We start from the raw sequence: 26,754 nt of genomic DNA, 5'->3' as shown, positions 1-26,754 counted from the left end.
TAAAAGGCATCTGTGTGCTAAAAATTTTGATAAAATGGGCGTGGCCCTGCCCTCCAAGAGATTTAATGTATTTATCTCCTAAACCACTTAAGTCATAACAATCAAACTCACTCCGGACAAAACATTTAAACACCCATACCGTCACTATAAAAATGAATGCAATCGGGTTATAACCCCGCCCACTCGTCATATAACTGTTCTGTTAAAAAAAGACATTAAAATTAACACCTAAGATGATACAAAATGACTTTATAGGAACCGGGGTCGAAATTGGACGGTGAAATTTCATATCTCAGGACATACTCAACCGATATTGACCAAATTTGGCACGTAATATCATTTTGACATTGCCATGTTTTAGTAAAAAATTGGGCGAAATCGGACTAAAACCATGCCTACTTCCCATATAACAGAATTATAGCAACAATGAATATATCGAGATTAAACTTTGCAGCACTATTCGCCTTTAAGGTACCCCACCTTACTATCAAAAATTGTTCAAATCGCACTACAACTATTCAAGCTTCCAGATGCCGAATAAGTTGACCCCAGTTCCTACAGCGAACATTTTATCGAAAATATCGGTCAATCTATAATATAAGATATATTATAGCAATTCGAAAATAATCCTTTTCTGATGTGCCCCCATGACTTTATGTCGCATATATCGGCAAATAAGTATGATACCTTAGCAAAATTTACTGAACGTATAATATTGGATATACTATAGTTTAATGCCGAAAATATGTGAAATTGATCCTTACTATGTACATATCATATATGACAGTTCTAACAATCGGCCAATGTAGTGTTTAGATGATCGCTAATCAGGTCATGCTTGAGTTTCTATTCTAACAAATTTCAAAACAATGCTTTTTTTCTTGCAATTATCTCTTTTCAACTGGTAATTAGGGAATGCCGAACGTATTTCGCATTTGTAAAGGCAGAAGACATCAGCACATCGAAATCATCTTAAATTGTTTAGGTTCCTCTTTCCATTTGAAAAAACATAAAAACAAAAAAAATTTTATTATTATCTAATATATAAATATGCTCTTATTATTTTAGGTTGAATTTAAATTAAAAATTCAGTGTCCCTCTTACAATAAGAAGAAAAGATCGATTTGCTTTCCTACCAGCGTGAGTCATGAACTTTTTAAATCAAGAGAAATATTTTTAAAAGAAAAATTTCAAGCCCCAATATACTGTTTTCAGTATAATGCCACACCAATATTAGATATATAAATTACTAGCACATTAAATTCTGTAAAATTACATTATCTTTGTATTTATTAAATAAAATGCTTTTTCAAAAAAAACTCTCACTTGAAAGTGGATGTAACGGCTTAATGAAGAGCTCAATTGACTTACTATTAAGTTAATTGTGACAAGAAACCCCTTTTTTCCTTAGTGTTTAAGGCATTTTGGAGTTTTCGTATCGCTGAATTAACTGAGAAGGTCCTATCATAAGGCTTTAGACGCCCCCTACAGTGATAGTAATTTACGTCTACATCAGAGAGCTTCAAGAAGTATTAAACTTTAACAGCCAAAATACGTGTATTAAGTATGGATATATTGAGATCCAAAAATATATGTATGAAAGTATGAATCGAATCTGAACGTTGTTAGTATCCTCATACCCACGTCTCTGTCTCGGTTCTTCATGGATGGAAAACAATTGCAATGATGCGAAACTGCCCACTAACTTATTTTCAAAATCCTCAGAGTGAGCTGCCCTGGGCCAGTAACTCGAAATATGGTACGACAGCCTTCACCAGTCTTTCACACTAGTGGTTACCGCTCATTTGCTATCACCACTACTCGCTTCTCATCAACTTTTCATCAATCTCATTTTAATTAGCGCACATACATTGCCAAAAGACGAGAGATTTATTATGAAATTGCAGGAAATTAAGCGAATGGCTTTTAAAGTAAACGGAAGCAAGGCGTTAAATAATGAATACACAAAAGGCCAATGAAAAATGATTTACAAAAACAAAGCGTTGAAAATGGCTCGCACTCAGTTAGTGCGTTGTTGTTGCTTTTTGTTGGACACCTGCTCACCGAGCAATTTTTCTATGGCAAGAGGCTAAGAATAACAGTAGATTTTAATTAAAAAAATCTGTCAAGGACAAAGTTGTAATGTAACGGTGTATCGCTGCAGCGTGGTAATCTAGCGAAATTGTTTGGGTGCTTTGGGCCGTTTTTTATTATTAATAAAAGCAATTACTAGCAAACAACTTGTGAATTGCAAAAACACTATTGTTGTTGTTTCTGCTCTTGCATTTAATACTTTTTCGACCATTTTTAATGTAGCGACAGCACATAGCAAGTATATTGTTGTTGATTGTTTCTTTATGCGCCTAAAAGTGTGCCTCACGTGAAAGTAAAATTATTTTTGTTTGTCAATGTGTGTACAAGCAAAGTTGCAAGAGTGAACGCTTGTGTGTGGGGATTGGCATCCAACCGTCGACATTGATCGACAGCTGCAACGCAATTGTTGCCATAAAGTATATGGCTGACTCTCAGCGAAATTCCAATTGGCCACAGCTGTGCATAAATAATTGCGAAATACGCCAGCTTGCTGTTTAAGTGATGGATTAAGTACATATTTCTTTACTTTAGATGCTGGAAAAATTCGATAATTTTTTTTGCAAGTAACTAAAAAGAAAACAACGTTTTAATTTGAATTTTATGTTTACTTTTGAATGAGTGGTACAAAAATCTTATTAGGTGGGAATTTTCCAAAACGGTGTTGCCACCTATATATATGTATAAATTGGCAAAAAAAGAGTATCAAAATTATTTTCAGTGAAAAGATATTTTGACATATGCAAACAGATAAACTAGTAGATTGTCAAGAAATTTCCAAAACGGTGTTACCGCCTGTTTATTTAAAAATATTTAATATCAAAATAATATTGAGTCAAAGCTGTTATACAGAAAGATAAACTTTTTTTAGAAACTCTAGTTAGTGCAAGCAGATAAGCTAAATGATTTGTATATTTTATTGATGTCGATTATAAATTAGGTATAATTTTCGACTTCCAATTTTTTCAATATAGATTTTATCGATAATTTATTGAATCGATAAATTGTCAAACTTGATTATTGACTAAATATCACTTTCGGCCTGTGAAGTTTTCCTGTAATATTAACTTCATCGATAAAAGTCGTCCATTAGTGTAAATTGACGAATTATCGATAATGATTATAGAAAAAGTATTGATTTTGGGTACTAATTTTTTTGTTGTTTCATTCGATATACGTACATCGATTTTTTTTATATACAATATATTTAAAAGTTTAATGTTTTATAAATTTTTTATATTTTGTGTTTTTAATTTCGAACGTTCACTTAAAAATGAAAGAAATTTAAAAACATTTATTGCTGAATACAAAAGTGTCTCCTCTAATGCGATATTTAAAAGTTCATCCAAACAAATTTTCAGTTATATAATAATAATCTATAAAATATATTGTCATTTCCGCCAAACTCTACACAATTACAAGTTGTCTTCCGCTATACCAATTCAAATATTTCCTTTCCTGTATACACACAGGCTTTATAAACCTTCTTACACAAACATAAAGACACTCACGACAAAACGTTTTACCGCTTACCTGCCGCCGATACAATAAATTCCAGTTAAACCAGCCCCAAATAACACTTTACAAATGCAAAAGAATTGTTTTCATGTGTGAGTGCTTGAAAATGCTCGGGGGTTTTTGCATATGCACATGACTCTGATCATGGAAAGGCATCTCCTCTTCGTGTACTTGTGTGTGTGTGTCTGTGAGTGGTGCGCAGTTGACACGTTTAGGCAGGAAAGCGTTACAGCAACAAATAACACGTTGTGTCATTGGCTGCCATTTTGTGGCCTTGCCACGTTGATAACTTTGCTCTAGATTTGTATGTACATACCTATATATACATATGTACAATATATTTAGTATATTCATTTGTATTTGTAGTAAATAAAGGAGCAAAAGGTGTAAGCTGCAAATTGCTTTGGAGAGCTAGCGTGCATTCATTTGTAATTGTTAAAGTATGCACCAAATCTCCGCCTTGGGCGCTGCGGTCCTCTTTGGGTCTAAATGCCTTAATTTTTTTTTCCGTTTGTTAAATCTTCTAAATTAAATGACTATTAATTTTTTCAAAACTTTGTTAATTTCGATAGGATTCTAGGAAATAATATTTTTTATTTATCGATATTTTATTTTATCGATAATTAATCGTCAATAATTACACAATAATAATATTAACAAATTTAACGATAAGTCGAAAAAATATATACGTTTGCTTTTTATTTTTTTACTTCAATAAAATGCTGTTGGAACCATTGTCCACTGGTATATAATTGCTCCTTGTCTACTTTTTCGATAGTAAATGCTACTAGTAAATGATACAATTATGTTAAAGTATATCTTTATATTACTATTTTACAGAGCATTAGGCGAGGTGATATGGTTTACTTAGAGCTATTTTTATACTCTCGCACCCTTTTGCTATAGAGTATAATAGTTTTGTTCACCTAACGGTTGTTTGTATCACCTAAAACTAATCGAGTTAGATATAGGGTTATATATATATAAATGATCAGGATGAAGAGACGAGTTGAAATCCGGGTGACTGTCTGTCCGTCCGTCCGTCCGTTCGTGCAAGCTCTAACTTGAGTAACAATTGAGATATCTTTATGAAACTTGGTAAACATGTTTCTTGGTATCGTGAGACGGTTCGTATTGCAGATGGGCGTAATCGGACCTCTGCCACGCCCACAAAACGCCATTATTCAAAAAAAAATAAAATGCCATAACTAAGCTCCGCAATAAGATACAAAGCTGTTATTTGGTATACAGGATCACATTAGGGAGGGGCATCTGCAGTTAAATTTTCTTTTCTAAGTGGGCGTGGTCCCGCCCCTAATAGGTTTAATGTGCATATCTCCTAAACCGCTAAAGCTATAATAACAATATTCACTGGAAGCAAATGTTTTTAGCACTTCTATTGACGGTGGGAAAACGGGTGAAATCGGGTGACAAGCCCGCCCATTCTGCATATAACGGTACTGTTAAAAAATACTAAAATCGCGATGAACCAAGCACTAAACACGCCAGAGACAATAAATTTTATCTCTGGGATGGTATAAGATGACTTTATAGGAACCGCGTTCAAATTAGACAGTGGGCGTGGCAGCGCCCACTTTTAGGTGAAAACCCATATCTTGGGATCTGCTTCAACCCAATTCGGTTCATAGCGTTCCTTTTATATTTCTATATTATAGTGCGAAAATGAGCGAAATCGGACTACAACCACGCCTATTTCCCATATAACACCATTTTCAATTACATCTGATTCTTCACTTTCCACTATGCATGTCAAGCAACAATGATTATATCGGGGTAAAACTTTTCTTTTCATAACAAGTCGGCTAAAAAAAAAAAAATTTTTTAAAGAATATTAATGTCACTTTCAAGCAATTCGACTGGTTCTCATGTTCTAGATATTTTCAAGAAAATCACCTTCAAAGTTTCGTCGTCCGCTAAAGTCGGTCTAGTTGCCACGGCACTAAAACGAATGTAACTTTAAAAATAATTTGACTTTTGAAAAATTCTGTAGAAAGATATTTCGGAATATCTTAACTATCGAAATATTAAAAACCGATTTTTTTTTCAAATTTTTTACTAGAATATACCCTTAATTCTTAAAATCTTACAGTGCTCATATTTTTTTGATCTGTAGACTTATCGGATCGGAATGTCAAAGGTATTACATTATCTACTACGATTTTGAAGTAACTCATTATTCCTTTCTTCAACATCAATTATGTACTTATATAATAATCCCATACATGTGCTTTAACAAATATGCCTACATACTCGTATGTCCATATAAGAATATATTACTCATACGCCCTGTCGACATACCCTATGCGATTTCTAATGCTCTGCATTTCCGTTTCTACAACAGAAAATCTCAAAAAAAAAACCAAAAATTAAATTCAAATTCAATTTCAAATTCAAGACAATGCATTAGTAAGCAAACAGCTGGGCTTTGCTAATTCATTGACCAGCGGCCGATGCGCACAAAACCCCAAATGTAACGCAAGGTAAATGAATTTATATGTATAGATGTGAGGAAAACAGAGGACACTGGGCTCAGACTCCGAAAGTTAAATGTTTTTACAATATGCTACACAAGGGAGTTCCAATAAATCCACAAAATAAAGAATGTTTGTGTGTGTCCTAATATAAACTGTGCAATGGATATATACTTACATACGTTTAAAAATATATGGTTATGTATTATCTGCACATGTTACGAAGCCACATAAATATTTGAAAAATTCAAAACAAGCCTTTTAATTGAATTTTGTTTAAACGATTCCCCAGAGTTGCCAACCCTGCCTGCCTGCTTGTCAAGTACATATTTCTAGCTACGTGGTCAGATCTAAAATGCAGCGTTTGCTTTAAAATGGCACGCCAGTCCTTATATGTGCGTATGTATATAAGCACTTATATGTGTATATGTGTCGGTGTACGTATCTATATGCTTGTCTCACTAGTGTATTGCTCATACTGCATACTTTGCGGAAATATATTAATGTGTGGACTAGTAGGAAAAAAGCGTAGTATCGTCATTGTGCTTGGATTTGCTCATTTTAACGTAGCATGTGCAAGCAAAATGGGTGCTTAATTAAAATTTGCATAATACATAAGATTTGTGTAGTTAAGGTAAGCAATATGTGTATAGGCATGGTCATGTGGCAAAAAAAAAAGTATTTGTGCAGAAAGGCTCTCGGTAATAAATTTAGTATATTGAATACTTTTGAATTTAGTGCTTCAAAAAAAAATTTTTTTGGTACTTCAAGTACAATATATCCGGTATGTACTGTATAGAAACAAGAAGAAACATTAACTTCGGTTGAGCCGAAGCTATAATATATTTCACAGTTGCATTTCTTACAAGTATAACAGAAAATGGTATAAAAAGATTTTTTTCTTGATTTTGATCGGTCAGTTTGTATGCTTTGGAAAAAAATGTATGTCAAATTTTGTCAAGATACCTTATCGAAGAGAAAAGTTTTAGTAGTTTCGAGAAAAACGCATTTAAAGTATCGTCATCAACTCGGTATAGTTGTTACGGCAGTGTAACTACTATATCTAAAAAAAATTATTTTAAATTTTGAAAGATCCTTTTAGAGAGTTTTTTGAATATCAAAACTATCGAAATATGAAAAAAAAATTATTATTAATTTTTTCAAATTCCTACACTTTAATAATCCCTTAAAACATTACTCAACATTTGCTTCTTGTAAAGTCGTTACTTTTTGAATTTAGAATTCCGGGAGGAATGTCGTCGAGATTACAATTACAAAATTTTTTAAATGTCGTTCATTTAAACGAAACGCGGATTTGTGGTAGAATTTTTTCAAAAACGAGTTGAAAATCTGAGAATGTTGAAATTCGAACGGAAAGCGGGAGTTGGAAACTAACTTTTTCTTGAGTGATCCGCTACTCATCGGTGAAAATATTATATTTAGCAGAATTTATTAAATTTTTTCATTTCGTTATTGAAATTAATTTTTTTTTATACAATTTTTTTCTTACATCTATAGAGTTCAAAAGATTCTCTGACTTCGAAGCGTGTATTTTAAAAATTGTTGCTGATATGCGAGATCAACCGTTAACAAATAACTTAACGCCACGGGAACTCAGTTGACGTTCTCCAATGATAACAAAACCTGAATGGATCTGAATTTTTAGGTGTTCAACGGCTGTCAACTCGAGAGATTTTTTTCAGAGGCTACCACCGCTAAAAATCGGTTCTAAATTAAAAATGTGTACATAAAGCCGACCTTGGAAGCTAGTTGGTTCCACGACTCTCATTAAAGGATAGTTCCGTACAACTTTTTACTCTTTCTGCATGTTCAGAAGATAACCGAACTATATAGTAAGGACAACTGAATTATGTTGTACAACTTTTTACTCTTTCTGCATGTTCAGAAGATAACCGAACTATATAGTAAGGACAACTGAATTATGTTGTATTAAAATAAGGTAAAATTTTCCAAATGGATGGTGTATCCCCAGCTTTAATAGTGCTTAAACCAGAATCTGCAAGTGAAACAGAATAAGAAGAAAATTTAATTAACTACTTTCTTAACTTCTGGTATAAACAAATGTTTGTCAAGTAAGCACGTTTGAACCTACCTTATATACTCAAAGCCCTACTTTTTGAAGGGACTGCTATATAACTTCACGCTCGCTCATCTCATTGTTAAGGAGGCAGAGGAAAGTTAACTTCTTAACGAATTTTAAAGTATAACCCTTTACTTTCCAACATATCTCCCAATCACTCAACTCATCGCTTCTAACGTTCATATATTTCACATGAGTGTACTTACTGCTTTTTGCACTTACATATGAATAATTCGAACGCAACTAAAACCAAGAATGAGTTTCTATTTCAGTTATATCTACTACTGCTGGCAGTTGTCAACTGTATAATAATACATATATACATGCAAGTATGATTACACATATATGTACATACATAGATCCTACAAAATTGGCATAAATAAAATTTGGAATGTATTTTTTGGCTAAAATAGAAAAGCAAACTTGGCACCGAAGCGTAAAATTTACTGCAGTCAAGTACCAAAACTAGCATCCGCTTTTTTCCCTTACAGGAGAATGTGTGCGGTGTGTTTTTATTATTCTAATGCCCTTTCACTTTATTGCAGGCGAAAAGTTGTTGTAGCGAGAAGATTGCAAGGCAGTGAGTGAAAGCGTATAAACTTCTTTTGCAAATATTAGACAGCATTTTTTTGTGCATGAAAAATATATTTAAGTGCAACTTGTCTGATTTGGGACCCACTTTAGTAGACATTTTGCGTTTATATTTCGGTAATTTTAAAATGTCGACATTTTCTTTTCAGTGGCTTGTTCAAAAAAAATATTTTACAGTCTTCGACTTACCTTTTTCAAACCTTTCAAGAACCTGAATCGGATGCCAGTATCTAGCGGGCTGTTTAGCTTTCGTGCAATTGGTTGGTACCCACCTATGCGAGCTGCATTAGATTGGGACGTATTTTAGCGACGTGGTTAGCGATCATTCCAGAATCATCAGTTTCTTCTCATTCCTATTGAAAACGTTAGTCAGATTGATTGCCTTGCAAATAAGGGATAGTATTGTAAAGAATCAACTTTCAAGGGTTCAGCATGCCAATAGTAAAGGCAGGTCATTAGACACTGATTGTTACTCGGCTAGAGCCAGAAGCAGTCTCTAGAGCTCTGAACTGGTTTGCGGTTAAATCGAACGTTAAGCATCTGATTTTCAGTCTTCTCTGCGATAAAATGATCGTGGTTGAATGGACCGGAATGTAAGTAGGGGCGCACTCCACAAAGAGGGAGTTCTATCACCACTTCTCTAGGTCATGGTTATCAACGATCTACTAAAAAGCTTGAGGGAGCTGGCTGCTAAGTTATGACTATGCAGACGACGTAGCTTTCGTGGTTGAGGAAATTCTAGATACTGTTTATGAGCAAGTGTATCTCAGCATCGTAAACAAACCATTAACCCTAGTAAGAGTGAACTGTTTTTGCGCCCTCCAATCGATGGGAAGAACGTATTACCTGTCTGCGAAGAAAGTAAAGTATCTGAGGCTCACCCTATACAGAAAGTTCTCGTAAAAATACAGTATTAGGGGAGCTTTTGGTAAAAAATAGGATCTCTCACCAAAAGTAGTTCTCTGGCTCTTTAAAGTTACGCCTATAATGTTCTTTGGAATTTTCCTGCGGTGCCTACGAAGTACATCAATCATGGTAATGAAAGATTTATGGCAGTGAAAGCTGCTTTTAGACTCAGAGAATTTTGATACCTAAATAACTACGAGCGTGTGCACTCTAGGATCTCACGCTTTAACTTACTTGGATTATCAGCTCAACGAATGCAACCTTGGCAGTCTTTCTCTGCTCGTATACTTTCGATTGAGGTATGAGTAGGACGAAGTGCTTGAGAGAGAGTGGCAGGGTGCTTGTTTACGGAACGCATTTTCGACTATGTTTTTGAAACTTTAAGTCGTCTTCCCACTTTTTTATTAGATAAGATCAAACTCACGTTCTTGTATCAAAAAATTTTTATTTGACAAGGCATATTCATGAAATTCGACACACAGTATAACGTGAAGCTGCGCTATAATCTCCGAAGAAATTGTTTAGCTCGAACCCTATAACATATAGCTATTATACAAACTGAACGATCAAACTCAATCCCTTGTATGAAAAACTTTCGTGTTTGACGAAATATCTTCACGAAATTTGGCATATGTTATTGTCCAAGATAACGGTACAATCTCCGAAGAAATTGTCTAGATCGGAGAACTATAGCATATAGCTGCCGTACAATTTTACCGATATAAATAAAAATAAAAATCTTTTTATACCTTTTATGCTAAAAAATGTACCAGTGAAGGGTATTATAGCTTTGGTGCAGACGGAGTTAACTTTTTTTTTTGCTTAAATTTATTTTAATACTGTTTTAAACTCTTACTCGTCATTAATCTTCACTTTTGAATTTTTTATAAAATAGTAGTTTTCTTGCAACTTTCCTTCTAAAAATAATAAAATTTCAATGCAATGACTAGTCATACATAAAACCAAAAAACGTTATATAACATATTTGCGTTTGCATATTACTAACAAAAAACCTTGTTCTGCTGAATAATTGGAAATTGGTGAAACATTATTTTAATTAAAAAATGGCAAACACATTTTAAAAATTTGCTTATCTTTATCCAAAGGCATCAACAATTATAACACATCAAATATGTACATGTTAAATATCCGCAAATATTTCACCTATAGTATCTAGTTAGCGAATAATGAACATGCAAGTCGAACAGTGGCAGCCAAAAATCCATAGCCGACGGCAAGAAATTAATTGAAAGTCGTAATGTCAACCAAAATGTGGTAATTCCCAAATGTAAAATTTGTATTAATTGCAACGATGTTGTCTTTGTTGGTGTTGTGTGTGAAACAAGTTAATTTATTGAATTTAGAAGCGAATATGCATGTATTTACATTATATATATGTATGTAAATATATAAATATGTATAACATATATATACAAGGTGCGTTCCAACGTAAACAGAACAAAAGTAACAAAGTAAACGACTAGTGCGTTAGAATCTGCTATCATTTATCGACTTCCAGTAAAAATTTCATGACATTTCATCTATTGGAAGTGAAGTTATTGTGTTTTAAGTGCCAGTATGTTTTTGTCATCGGTGCGAAAATGAGCTTCGAACAAAGAGCCAACATTAAATTTTGTTTTAAAATTGGTAAAACTTTTACCGAACCGTTTCAATTGATGAAACAAGTTTATGGCGATGATTGCCTATCCCGTAGCAGAGTGCTCGAGTGGTTTCAACGTTTTCAAAATGGTCGTGAGGACATAAATGAGAAATGAGCTGAAAAAGGAAAGCGTTATGCAGACGTGGAGGCCATTCAAAAGGCTTGCACCGGCATACTGACGGCACTACCGGGCAACGAGCCAAAACACTCGTTCGATATGGTTTTGGACCGTGCAAAAAGCTGTATTAAAGCAGAAGGAGACTATTTTGAATAAAATTAATTGATTTTGCCGATAAAACCTTTTGTTCTGTCTTGTTTTTTAAAAGTCCTGTTTACTTTGGAACGCACCTTGTATATATATAGAAATATATATGCACGTGTATGTGTGTGCTGACATGTACTGAGGTCAGTACCTACATATTTATCTCCCAAAAGTGCGTTTGCATGGCTGCCATATATCTATACCGCGATTACTGGGAATTAAGGCATTCATGCTGTCATAACTTATTACACCAAAGTGATGACAACAAAATTATGTCGTCATTGCTAGGACGTACTAAAAAGTAAATATAAATACATTTCTAAGCATTGCACAAAATCGTCATTAGCTGATGGCTAAAATAAGCCAACAATAGCTAATGAAGAGTATGTATGCATACCTAACTGTAGAAAATAATCAACATCAATATCTATTTCACATTAATATCTTAAGTAACGTCTTACTAGTAAGTGAGTACTCTTCGTCTAACAAACCCGTTGCCTATATAAGTAGGTCAGGTTGGACGGAAGCGTTGATGCATAAGATGCTCGGCATTTCATACTAATTAGTAAGATGTTGCAAGCGTCGAAAATGAGAATAGTTGCCATCACTTTCCTTTTACTTTGATTATATGGCTGCAATTACCAGTTACCAGTTAGTTGGCGAAAAGTTGGGTAGTTACAGCATTTATGGTGAATTGCGCCCAAAGGGCTCGAGAAAATATGAAGTATTGATGATACACAAGGGAGAATTGCAAGTTGTTGGTCGAAAATACAAAAAAAAACTAGGTAGTATTATTTACATAAGTATTGTGTAATTTCGGGGAAATGCAAATATGTATTTACTGCGAAACCAAAGTTCTGCGAAATATGTGCAAATAAAAGCTAAAGTTAATTTGAGAAATTCGGCAGCAAACGACTGTTTTCGAAAGAATTAAAGAAAACGAATTCTTATATGTAGGCCAAATTGGAAAATAGTGAAGGTTAGAATAATTGAAATTGTTGTGGGAAATGTAATGGTTTTAAAACATTAAACTAGACTTAATATTGCAGCAATTATATAATATCAAAGAAAGGGTAAGTGTTATTTGTAATCGTCCTTGTACTGATATTGTAAATGTATGATTACAATAATAAGGGTAATATATTAATTAAAATTTTGTAGGGTATTGTTGAATGTTAAGGCAATGGTTAAATATTGCAGCAATTATATAATATCGAAGTAGTGGTAAAAGTTATAAATATTGTATTGTTATTTGTAGTGTTATTTATAGAGGTACTTGTACTGAAATTGTAAATGTAATGATTACAATAATAAGGTAAATATATTATTTGAAATTTCGTAGTGTTTCGTTGAATGCTAAGATAATGGTAGTGAAAGTGTGAAAAGTAACGATAATTTCATTTAGGAAATGACGCAAACATTATATAATATCAAAGTAATGGTAAAAGTATCGAATATTGGAATGCAAATGGTAATGATTATATTATAGTCATGAACAACAACCGAAATTATATAAGTAATTTCAAATAGCGCTGAAAAGTACCAAAGACGGCAAAAAATTCGATAGAAATTAAACATTTTCGAAAGGAAATTGTGAGCTAAAATAATAGCGAATTGTTGAAAGTGGAACAATATAAATGTAAAAAGGTTAAAGCAGTATGATTCAAATTATATTGAAGTTAATGTTATGGTTGAAGCAGCAATATTACTGAAGCAAGTAAAGACAGTAATTATTTTAGGCATAATTATAAATTTGTAGTAAAAATAAGAAACTTAGTATTGCTTATTGTAATGATACTGATACTTGTAATCATTACAATAATAACGCAATTAATAATAATAATTAAAATGTTATGATGTAATGTAAATGGTAATGGTAATTGTATCGGTAATTACAGCACTATTTAAAATGTTGTAATGATAATGTTAATTTTGGTAGCAGTTATATAACTTTTGTGAAATGGTGAAAGTAATGAATGTAATAATGATATTTGTAATTGTACTCATAGTTGCAATGATTACTATAATAACAGAAGTAATATTATTTAAAATTTATAGTGTAATGTAATTGTACTGGTGTTTACAGAATTATTAAAAGTGTTGTAATTTAATGCGAAATTTTTTGGTAATAATAGTTAAAATGAATAAAATATTTTAATAATAATTTTAATTTGTGAAGAAGAATGACAGACTTAATTCAAATTAATGTAAAACTATTCATTGTACTGGTTACTATTTTTATTATAGTAGGGTTACGATTTTCAATGAGCACTTAGTATATACATAATGATTAGTAAAAGCGATAAATTGGTAAGGGCGATGATAATTTTGAAACCGAATTGTAATCAAAATAGTAATTCAAATAATTGGGAAGATAGAAAGGCAATAACTATTTTTTTGTGAGGAAATGGTAAACCTAGCAGAAGTATTGATAAGAATTCCAATGGTATTGTCATTGTAATTGGTTTTAAAATAATACTGGTAATTTAGAGTTCTAATAAATTATAATGAAAATGCTTTCGAAATTGTAATAAAAATTGTTTTAGCATTTGATTAGGAAAATGTAAGGTGGATGGAAAAGAAAATATATATATAAGAATATTTTTGAAAACTAATAATGGAAATTGTAATAAGATTTTTTTAGCTGAGTAAATTTTAATAGTAATTGAGTTTTGATTATCATTACTGTAATCAGTAATTATTGTTGATAGTAAGAGCACTGAGGGTAATTAAAAATATTAGAAAATGGTAATGGTAATAATTATTGTTAATTCCCAGTAATTAGTAAAGGTAGTTAAGATACTGATGGTAATTTAAAGTACTAAACATATATTGATTCGGAAATATTGATAATAATTGCAATTGACGAGAAAAAAGTGCCAAATTGAAATTCCAGTAGTTGATATGGACGGCCAGAAATATGAGACAAAAGTAGAAGGAGATAGTTATTTTATAGGATATGGAGAAAAATAGGTCGGAATATATAGGTAGAGATACAAGGATATGTGGAGATATGAATAAGTTGATGTGTTGAATATTATATAATTTTATTGGAAAAACAATAAGGACTTCATTTCAAAATTTAATGTATTTCATTTCATTAAATCCCAAAAATCTTCTCTGAAAATAATTGTTCAATTTTTAATTCCAAATACCGGATCGAAAAATTTAAAATAAATTTTTAATTTCAAAAATCGGATTAAATAGAAAAAATGCTTACTCAAAGTTTATTAATAAAAATTCTAAAAAAGTCGGTTTTGAATTTTAAATTATTTGCGCTCGCATACTTTGTGTTTATTTAGTAACCTTTTTTTAGTTACCTTTTGAAAGAAAACCTATATTTTTGTTAAATTTTAACATAGCTGAGGACTTTTTGTTTTGTTTATTTTTATTATAGTTATTCGCTTAGAAATATGTAAATCTTTGTTTTTTAACAAATAATTTTTAATTTTATTACTCCAAATTTTTAATTAATTAATTATAATGATTTATAAATTTTTAATTCTGATTTACGGATTGAAAATTAAATTTCTATTTTTAAATTTTAAAAAAATGTTCGAATATTTAATCTAACATTTTTTGATTCAGAAATTCGCAACCCTAAACTGTATATGATTTTGTAGCAAAATACAAACACTAACATAATACTTCTCCTCACATTTTTAATTTACCTTGGAGTATTTTCGCATTTACACGTTATTCATACGCCATGGCATACCACCGCACTGCGTAAAAATATTTTTCCAGCGAAAAATGCGCAACAGTTGAGTCAAGTTAAGCACTTGCTAATAGTGGACTGAATATAAAGAACAACAAAAATAACAACAAATTATATAGCATCAAACACAACACATTCATACATATGAATGGTACATAGAAGAAGAAATATATGCTCCAGTGAAAATGCGTAAAATTATTAATATCAACAATGGCGCACAAGTGCGGGCAATAAATTTCACAGAAAATGAAAGTTTAACAGTTTATACGTATGCGGAAGACTATAAATGAACTATAAAGGTACATATTTTTTGTATGTGTATTAGTATGTAAGTATATCAAAAGCACATTTCGTATGCTTTACTACCAAGAGAGTGTATACACCAAATTTACACACTGTTGACAAATTTAAAAGTGCTCGAAAAGAGTCATTGCAAGAATTCTGCTTCTTAGCCACAAGCAGACAATTTGTTCTGCTGTACTTTTTTCGAAATAATAAATTTGCATTTTTTAGTGTACATATATTGCTTGTTTCTGGTGATCGAGTAATGTGCCAAGCAAAGTGTTGTTATGGTGTTTAATATACAATTCATGGCACCTAAAGGAGTGATATTTTATTATGTAAGTAAAGTGAGAACGGTAGTAATTTTCAGCAGGCAAAATGGTGGAAATTTGATGGTTTGTACCCGTTTATTAGAAAATACTGAAAAATTTGGGGGTATTAATAGAGGTGGAATAATAAATAATTTTCAATTGGAGAAGAAAAATGCTATACATTTAATCCAGTTGTATAAAAGGGTTGCCTTTCAAACAATTTTCATTATTTGAGTACAAAAATGATTAAAAAAATATATATACTTTTTAATAAATGCAAAATTATTTAAAATTAGAATCAAATTTCTGAAGAAAAATTTTTACAAAGTAATTCGTTTTATAACAAATTTTATATTCAAATAAATTTTAAAATTTTAGAACATATATTCTAACCGAATAATTTAAAAAGATTTCAATAAAAAATATTTATCAAATTTCTAGTTTTGTTGTTAATAGTGCCTTATCTATTTCCCTAAAAAAAATTTATTATAATATATGTATGTAGGTCAGATTTTAAGGAAAATATATTTGAGTACAAAATTCCTTCTTTAAATAATGCAAAATTTCTGTAGAAAATCTTTTACAAAATGGTTCATTGTACATCAATGAAAAAATGTTTAATTGTTTTAAATTTGTAATCAATTTTCTAAAGATATTTTTTTAAAAAATAATTCTTTATATATGAAATAATTTTTTTTTTATTTCAAATAAATTTAAAAATTTCTGAGGATATTTTCTCAGATCATAATCGAATTAAAAACAAGAAAAGATATATATACAATAACATAAAATATGTTTGCTTTTACCAAACAAATATGAATATTTTATACACTAAAAAATTAAAAAAATCAAATTCAAATAGAAGAAGAACACTTATACAAATAGTTTTCATAAAATTAAATTTAAAAAATTCTAAAACAGGAATTTTTTACAAATCAGAAAGTAATAAAAATTTAAACGTTAAAAATTATAATATAAATTAAAATTTAAAATTTTTTCAAAAGGAAGGAATAATATTACAATAACTTTGCTGCACCGAAGCTATAATATCTTTCAAAACTGCATTTCTTATGTCATAAAAGGGTATAAAAAGATATCAGTATTGATTTTAATTGTTTAGTTTGTATGGCAACTATATGCTATAATGACGCGATCAGAATAAATATTCGGAGATTGTAACGTTAGCTTGGTAAATAATCGGTGCCAAATTTCGTTAGGATATCTTGGCAAATAAAAAGTTTTCCATATAAAAGCTTGATTTTTAGCGGTTAGTTTACATGGCACCTATATGCTTTAGTGGTCTCATGTTGGCAGTTCCGACAAATCAGCAGCTTCTTGGGGTGGGAAGAATGTATGAAAAGTTTCCGGTCTATATCCCAAAAACTAAGGGACTAGTTTGCGTGTATCCAGTAATATTTACCTAGGTATATATTATTTCTTTTTGTCAAACAATTTATTTTATTTGTTTTCAGTCAGTCATTTAGCTTTGCGGAAGAGTTCTATTTTCGTACAATAAATTTATTCCTCTATATAGAAAAACACCTTTATCTCTTTCTTAAGTTATGCACAACGCCTTAGCATAGGCACAGTTCTGTGCCAACACATACTTCTGGCAGCACCGTTTATGACACGCCACTACACTTGTACCTTGCCGCGCCTTTAGCGGTGTAAGTGCTTATATCCGCAATAATGTATTTGGGGGAATAGCTTGTCGGTTATGGAAAGTGAGTAAATCATCGAATATGGTTGGCATACTTTTGATAGATACAATAAATTTTAATACATAAATTATATTATATTATGCATATATATGCAATTGAGCTCACAACATCAAATAAAGTGTTGAATTGGTGGGATAAGGTGCAAGAAAAGAATAATATATACATATAAATTGACTTAAAGATTATATCATTTGAGTTATACGTATGTGTAGGTATTGCTAGGGTATTTTAATAGGGTGAGAATATAGGTGAATGAAGGTACTGCTTGTAGGTAAATAATAGTAGGAACGCTTTAGATAAATATGTATGCACACCAACTACAAGAGATTTACAACTCGAAAAATGACAAATGTTCAGGAGGAGCAAAAAAAAAACAGTTCCTGTAAAAATTATTTATTAAAATTTTACAGTCAAATCATGCTTCATAATGTATAATATCTTCTTTAAGAGTATCTTACTCAAATATGATTGATTTTCCAGTTCAACAGAGAATGTCAAATACATTTTTGAGTAAAGCCATCGATAATCACACTTATTTCGTTGAAAGTGATAGATAATTAAACTCACTTCTTTCAGATAGATACACAACTTCGAAGAATAACATATAGCAAAAAATTTACGATTTGTTTCAGCAATAGCGACACAACTTCAAATAGTACTATTTAGTTGATACTGCACAAGCGATTTAAAGTACGTCCTTTAACAGAAAAGTAGACCTAGTGATGTTCCAGTTATGTAAGATAGTGATGACAATAAAATTTTTTGGGTAGGTAGATAAGGGTATTACGAATTGATATATTGAATAAAATTGATTTTGAAATTCTTTGAATTATGACTCTTTTGTGGTTTGTTTGCGATATATATTATATATAAATATGGCATTTTTTAATATGTATGGAAAATGTATAGAGATGCCTATCACTTAATATTACATTACAGGGTATCAGTATCGACGTTTTTTAAATAATTTATTAGAAATTTGAAAACTGCGCTGGAGTTTTCTATTTTCATATACAATATATTACAATTAAATATTTACGTAATTAAAAAATATTATAATAAATTTTTTAGTTTATTTCAAATCAGGTGGTAACCTCCTTGAAATATGTTAGGTGCTATAACTTTCTTAAATATTTTTCACACCGATTTATTTTTTGTTTCAAATTATCTAGAAAATTAATTAAGGTGGCAATCCTGCTTGAACGTATAATAAGCCCCGATTTTAAAATGCAAAATAAGTTTGATCTGGAAATATTAAATTTTTGTTTTTATGTTTTTTGTTTATGTACATATTAACATACATATATAACGAATAACAAATCAAAATTGATTTTTAGTTAATTTAAAATCAGGTGGCAACCTCCTAGAGATATTTTAGATGCTATACCTTTATTCCATTTTATATTAAAAATTATTGAAAACATTAATAAAGGTGGCAACCGTATTTGAACATATAAAATGACTTGATTTTAAAATGCAATTAAATTTTATTCGCTTTATTGTCGATTTGCCTTTGTTTTAAAATTATTACCTGTTTAAACTCATTTAAACCATTGATTTTAAATTACAATTAAAATTATTAACATTATAGGATTGCAAATATTAACTTTTTAGTTTTTTGTCAATAAAAATGTTTGACGTAATGTAGCAACTACGTAAAATTATAATTTTATTATAAGTTTTATTTAAATAATCTTACATGAATTATTATATAATTTTTTTTCTCAAGCGACTTGGAGGGTCTTTGAGGTCATATGGCTTTTTTATAATTTTATAATCTATGTAAATTCGTAGGTGTTCGTATTAAATTATACAAAAACTAGAAAGGAAGTTCTAAGTTGTGTCTAAGGTGTAACCATACATTTTATACTCTTGCAACTTGCAAGGATAAAAATCCGGGAAATTTCTTCAGGTGTTGTCAAAATTTTATGACTTTGTAAGAACCGCGTTCAAAACTAGATAGTGGGCGTGGCACCGCACACTTATTGGTGAAAACCCATATTTTGGGATCTGCTTAACCATAACATAACATTTTTCTCATATTTCTATGTTATAGTGCGAAAATGGGCGAAATCGGATTACAACCACGCCTATTTCCCATATAACACCATTTTATTTCCATTTGATTCTTTATCTTTCCGCTATGAAAATCAAGCAACAATGATTGTATCGGAGTAAAACTTTGCGTGAATAATACGTTTAAAGCGTGCCATCTTGTGACTAAAATCTGTCTAAATCGAACCAAAACTGTTCAAGCCACTAGGTACTGAATATGTGGACGCCGGATTAATACTTTCTATAGCCCTCACATATCTAATATAAAGATTTTTGAACTTCCGGGTGACTTTATACCGCATATATCGGCCAATATGATAGTTATGTCAATTAAAATGAGAGATGTGTTTTACTCATAACAAGGTATCTTTGTGCAAAAAATGGATCAAATCGGGTGAAAATTTTACCTAGCCCCTATGCAACTAATATCAGGATTTTCGAACATTCGTCTGACTTTACTCCATATGATTGGTGATGGTATGTGAGGTACCTTAATGAAACAGTGGGAGCATCTTATTAGTCTGTGGCATGTTAGTAGTATGTGGTATTGGCTAAAATTGATAAAATCAGTTGATACTACCCTCAACTTCCATATACTACTTATAATGCTTTTCGTTATTTTAACTAGTTTTATGCCGAATATGTCAGCCAGTGAGTATTAATATTTTTTTTATGTATTGTATAAAATTGCTTCAGAATATGTTCTCGAGTACAGCAGATAAATGTCAAAATTAATATCTTTCTCTATCCCCAATATACTTGTATATATGATTTCCGTCTCTCCAGCTGACTTTACACCGTTCCGGTTGATCAAAATGTGATATTTTAATGAAATTATGAGGATAATTTTTCTTAAAAGTTATTTGGTTTGACGCTAATTAGAATGTAATTAGTATGTACCTTGGTTTAAACCTCAAACCTTCATATAATGGATTCCGATCCTCTGGTGGACGTTTTCCACATAAGCTTATAATATAAAATTTAGCCACTTAGGTCGCGTTAATATCACATTAATACATATGAATACCATTTGACTTTGCGAGAGTATAAAATGTTCGGTTACATCCGAACTTAGCCTTCTCTTACTTGTTTTATTAATTATGTTATGATCGCATTATAATAATTTTTATTTCGTATAAATTTTAATGAACTAACATTTTTAGGCAGGTGCCAACTCTTTTCACAATTTGATTTAAATAATATAATTTTTTGGCCGCATTGCAATATTTATTATTATTTAATAAATTTCAATGAATTAATTAAGCAGGTGGTAACTCCTTTCACATATCACACTTTACATTTTTTAATATTATAATTCTACGTCCACATTCTAATAATTTGTGTATCTTATAAGTTTTATTGAGTTACAATATTTTGGGAGGTGGCAACTCTGCAATTTTTTAATTTGTTGTAGTTTTTTATTTTCTTTTATTTTTTTTAATATATTTTTGATAATCTTTTTTAAAATTGTGATACTTTTGAAATATTTTCAAATTTACTTTGTACTAAATTGTTATTTCAAATTAGGAATAAAATCAACTTGCGGTGTCGTGATAGAGAGGCAAGATGTTTTCAAGAAATTTCATTAGCAATCTTCTCAGACCAAATGTATCAACGAAGAAAGGAAAAGATCAGCTTAGGAAATAGAAAAAAATGCGGCGCCTTGAGATGTGCAACACTTTTCATGCGCTCATTTAGTGATATTTTTGTTTAGTATAAATTTAATTTTAACCTTAACATCCAAAAATAATAGAAAAACAACTAATCATGTCAACACAAAGCGCTTTTTAGCGCAACAGTCAAAGCGTTGAAAGTGACAGCATTGAAACGTGTTGGTGTGTTTGATGAGTGTGTGTGTAATTAGCTCAATTTACGTACCTATATGCGTGCCAGCTCGTGCGTATTTCTATGAGCAGATTTTAATGAATATATTAAAGAACAACAAACTGGGTTCCCAATTTAATTTACGAAAATGCAATAAAAATTTATCGAGTGGGATGGAAAGTGGGTATGACACATTTATATATGTCAGTATTCAGTCAGTTAGTGTGTAAAAGGATGAATGTACATATGTGCGTGTTATACTCTTTGTTGCTCATTAAATCGCTACGAGGTAAATTTAAATGGCCTTCAGGTGAAAGGGTTTGAATATGTATGTTTATATTTACTGTTTAATTAAAATGATTGTGGATTAATTAGATTTTTATTTTTATTGTTCATTTCCATTAAACAGTTGTTTTGTTGTTTAACGTTCTCAGATATTTACATATTAATGCGATGTAAAGAAGCATTAATCGGGACTTGTTAAAATGTTTATAAACTTAATTCTTATACTCATAATATGTACATTATATGTATTTCACCAAGCGATGAAATGTCTTTTACTCAAAGCTGTGTAGCGTTATTGTGCAATGAGATGTAAAGTCATATGATCTAGTTGAATTTGAAAAAATTATGCATAGATTTTCAGGCAACTCATCATAAACTCAAACTGAAGTATTTTCACATGTATAAAGATGTAGTTTTATTATATGATGTAATTTGAAGTCATGTGATGCTTTCTTTTGTAATAGAATAATGTATTAGATTCGTTATGATGTGCAATGAAGTGATACGTATGATGTGATGTGTAGAAATATGATGTCAATTCACTATAATTGAGAAATTAATTCATATAATTTCAGCTGAGTGAAGTTTAAAAGCTTGAAGTTTTTAGTGTAATTATTGATTATGTGATGTTATGTTATATAAATTATGTAAATGATAAAACTGTTCGTAAATGAGATCATTCAAAATTCATAAGCTAAGTATTAGTTTCGTTAATAAACTGTTGCGTTTTGTGACATCACGTGATTTTTGGAGATATGGTATGTTATTCTTTAGGTAATACTGTGTGAGTTTGTTTGTGTAATTTTGTGATGTTTTCAGCAGATAATTAGGTTTAAAGTGTACTATATAACTCAAGATAACCTTTCGTGACTTCATCATTATGAGATATCATGTGGTCTCATGTTCTAAGGATTAAAAAAGCGATGTGTTGATATTAGACATAAAATGACTTTTTGAGCTATCAGTTGAAGTTAAACGAATTATTCTTATGGTTGTCAAACAAAGTGCTTAAGGTGATATAAAGATCTGGTTATATGATTTTGTGATAGCTTAAGAGGATGAGATCTTATCTGATTTAACACTTACATAAGTGGGATTAATGGGAATAGCATACTTACATTATATCATTTTGATAATTCAATGACATATGATTTGCATGATATAAAGAAGAGAAGTGATGTGAAATGCAGTATGTGATTTTTGGAGTATCTTTAGTTGATATGATTGAAAACTGATGTAAGATCTCTTAATGTATGGTAAAATGTGATCTTTAATTTTTTGTGTTATAAATTTTAATTAACGACGTTAATTTAGTGCTGATTGGATAAAGTTTAAAGCTGTTTGATATAAAATGATTGTTTCAACGATTTTAAAGCCATGTAAGCCATGCAATAAAATGCGAGAATTTCTGTTGTGATTTCGTTCCAATTGTGGCGATGTGATGTGTTTTCATAAGATATTACATAATCTAAGAGTTAATACTAACTACTGCGATATAGAGTTAGAAGTGACGTGATTTGAAAACGATTTCGGTAAATAAAATTCGATATGATGAGATCTTCGGCAATGTCATTGCAAGTTGCAATTAATTTTTATGTACATGATTTATTATTTTCATATCATGTATTAAATGCGAAGATTTAACAAGTGTCACCTCATGTGATCTTTTGTGAAGTGATCTATTGCGATTCGATCTGATGTGATGTAATGAAAACGATTTCTTTTTTAATTTTTAAGCAACTGCATACCTTCTATCGTGGACTTTGCACGTGAATCAAGAAATTCCGTAACGGAAATAAACCTAACACGATCACAAAGTATGCGCAAATTTGCACACTTTAAGGCCTATTTTCGCATATCTAAAGCGAATCAAATCAATTGAATTGAAAACAAATTCTCGAGAATTTATGTAGTACAATATATAAAATACATATGAATATGCAACTAGCTCACTCACAATTTATATGATTTTGATTTACTGGCAAAATTTTCCCGAGAAAATGTCCCTTACTTCCTTTTATATATACACACATAAGTACATAAATTTATGTGTATTATTCATCTATATAACGATATGAGTATATATCTATACACATGTATATATATGTATATTCCAAACAATATTGTTTAGCAATAGTATTGCTCTTTCATTGCTGAACTTTTCTTAGAAACCCAAAATTTATGTATGCAAATGTGTTGGTGTTTAGACCATTTACCGTTGCATTCGTTCACTCACGCTTTACTGCTGTTTTCGAAAATATTTACGTAAGTAGGTACAAATGTTGGTTAGCTTTAATTTATAGCCGCTATTAAGTTAAACGAAAATATCCTTTTTCGTTTGTGTGCATATACTTGTATGTATATATTTGTACGCAATATGTTTTTTTTATATTGTAAATGAAAGTGTGGCTTTAAGGCTTCTTAACATCATACTTACATAGTTATCATTTTTAGGATCCCATGAACATATGTATACTTGTGTGTTTGTGCGGATAATAGAGAACTTTTAAAAATATTTTTATGGGTATTAGTTCCTAACAAAGAAAAAATGTAATTCAACTAATAACAATTAATTTATTTTGAGAATTTTAAATTCTTGCAAAATGCGAAATCACAAACTTTTTATGTAGATTTCTACATTATAGAATCACTAATTGCGGAGTTATATCCACTTGCAAGTAAGAAGAAACGCTTTGTGAATTTCTTTGAAGAGGCATTTTTTTTTTAATTTAATAAATTAATAAATATACATTTACAGAAGTTTATGTACTTTAATAATCGGCGACTCATTTTGAAAAGTTTTGGATTCCTTTGATGCTGTGGCTAATATCTAGGAACACCTCCGAAACAAGGTGAGGGAAATTTTTCTGCTTAAAATGCTTTCAAATCCAAAAACCAAAAAAATTTTTTATTGAAATAAATGATTATAGGTTATGTCGAAGGACTAGTCAACATTTTGATTTTTGACAAAATGGCGGCTTCTAACTTTTTCGTGAATAACTTTAGAGTGGCTTAAAGATCCAAATTGTTAACAAAAATCTTATTCCTTCGATTATTATTTGAAAAATATAATTGTCAGAAAGTCATGTGAAAATTTCAAGTCGATCGGTCCAGTCGTTTCGAAGAAATTTTCTCCACCAACTCTGAAAACAGCGTTTAAAGTTTTGGGTGTCAATTGCACTACATAACTTAAAACTACAACTACGCTCACTGTTCTCAAATATATATATATACCTATGTGCATTTAATATGAAAATCGATGTTTTGAAATTCTGCAGCGGAATTATTCTTTAAATGAGTGTTTGAAATTTTAAACATGCCTGCGATAATTCTACAAATTTGTAAATCAATTCAACTTATATAAAACGATTATTAAGACCAAAGTTCGTCTACATTTTTACAGATAGAGAATGAAAATGGAGAAAAGCAAGAAAAGAAAGTGAGAAATAGGGAGCACAAAAGAAGAATATTCTACAATTTCACGAAACAAATGGGGCCTTCGCTCGGAAGGTGCTTAGAGAGTTATGAATCGAACAAACAACTGGCAGAAAACGAACAAAGTGGTATGAAATAATACAGATTTTAAGTTATCAGAACTTTTTACAGCAAAAAAGTGGAACCTTTCCATGAAATGAGCATACATCCAATGGACCTAGAAAGCCTGTAGTTTTCAGTTTAGTTCACTGTTTATCTAAAAAAGTATCACATTTCTTTGGTTTATATCATTGTTACTCCACACAAATAATTGCAGAATCTTTGAAATGAATTTCCGCAAAACACTTTCTTCTAACTTTGCGCTCCCCATAAGAATTGATATTGCATTAGTTAAAAGTGGAAAGTGCATTTTAGCCGCAGGCATACGCTATTAGTACGCGAATTTTCGCCAGCATTACGAAATTCTCTAAATACACACACACATGCAATTGTATGAGTCCGCAGGTCCAGCACGTATTTCCTTCTGTCGAGTTTATCTCCTTGGCTTTTCGTTCCTCCATATTAAAGTATGTTTGTTGCTCCAGCCGCTACTGGCTGTCATGAGTATGCCACACAGTTTGTCTTATCTCTTACAAGTATTATAAGTTTCGCTGAACTAGTTCGCTTTGCTTTGTGTAGAATTCGTTGCTTTGCTGCGCTTTGGCATGCACACACTTTTCGTTTGTTTACTTCTTATTGATTGCTGTGGTGATTGCTAGAGGCTGAATATATCCCATTGTAATATTAGTGTTTTATATATACCGAATCCCATATATTTTGGTCACGGAAGGACGCTGTGTGGAGAGTATATCGTAATTATATATTATATACTATATATATGGCAGTGTGCCTAAGTCCTTGAGAAAATTTTTAATTTTATACAGCAAAATCACTTACAATCTTCATTCAATTTCACAAATAGCTTTCTTATTTCGAACACTAGTAGATCATGGGCAAATTTGAACCACAACCGCACCTACTTTGTATCCCAGCATCGGACTTAATACTACAATGACTAATTCAAGAACCAACGCAGCTTTTTTAGCAGCGCTAAACGGTTTCCAAATAGTTTTGGGAAATACCCAAATCCACGCACCTCGGACATACATAAGTTCGGATGGGAGGTATTCAAATTAAAAAAGAAAAACTTGTAACGAAAATAGGCGAAATCGCTCCATAACCACGCTTATCTTACAGGTAACTTTTTTCGCACAGTTATTTTTTCTCCGTTAAAATATCAGATAACTGAAAAGTTCGTATCGTTAAATCTATATGTTTTCTAGTTAGATCTAACCTTCAAACTATAGATGTATAGATCAGAGGACTCGTTGCACTAATATCTTTAAACAAACAATAATACCATAGAGCTAGCTGATGAGATAACTCAAAATGAACGTCTTACTCACAAAACTCTAGTGCTTTCCGCTCACCCATTTATAGGTATTTGAGTGTTTTGAAACGCA

At 31.0% G+C, this 26,754-nt stretch overlaps 1 protein-coding gene across 6 annotated transcripts in view; it reads left to right on the top strand.

Moving 5' to 3' along the window:
- Window positions 1–26,754, top strand: part of LOC106614858 (beta-1,4-glucuronyltransferase 1) — a 270,214-nt gene that overhangs the window by 83,717 nt on the left and 159,743 nt on the right. The gene's annotated exons all lie outside the window — the stretch shown is intronic.

The sequence above is a fragment of the Bactrocera oleae genome, chromosome 3 (genome assembly GCF_042242935.1).
Source record: "Bactrocera oleae isolate idBacOlea1 chromosome 3, idBacOlea1, whole genome shotgun sequence".
Lineage (NCBI taxonomy): Eukaryota > Metazoa > Arthropoda > Insecta > Diptera > Tephritidae > Bactrocera > Bactrocera oleae.
Note: the sequence above shows the minus strand (reverse complement) of the source record. Positions and strands in the feature narration are given on the sequence as shown.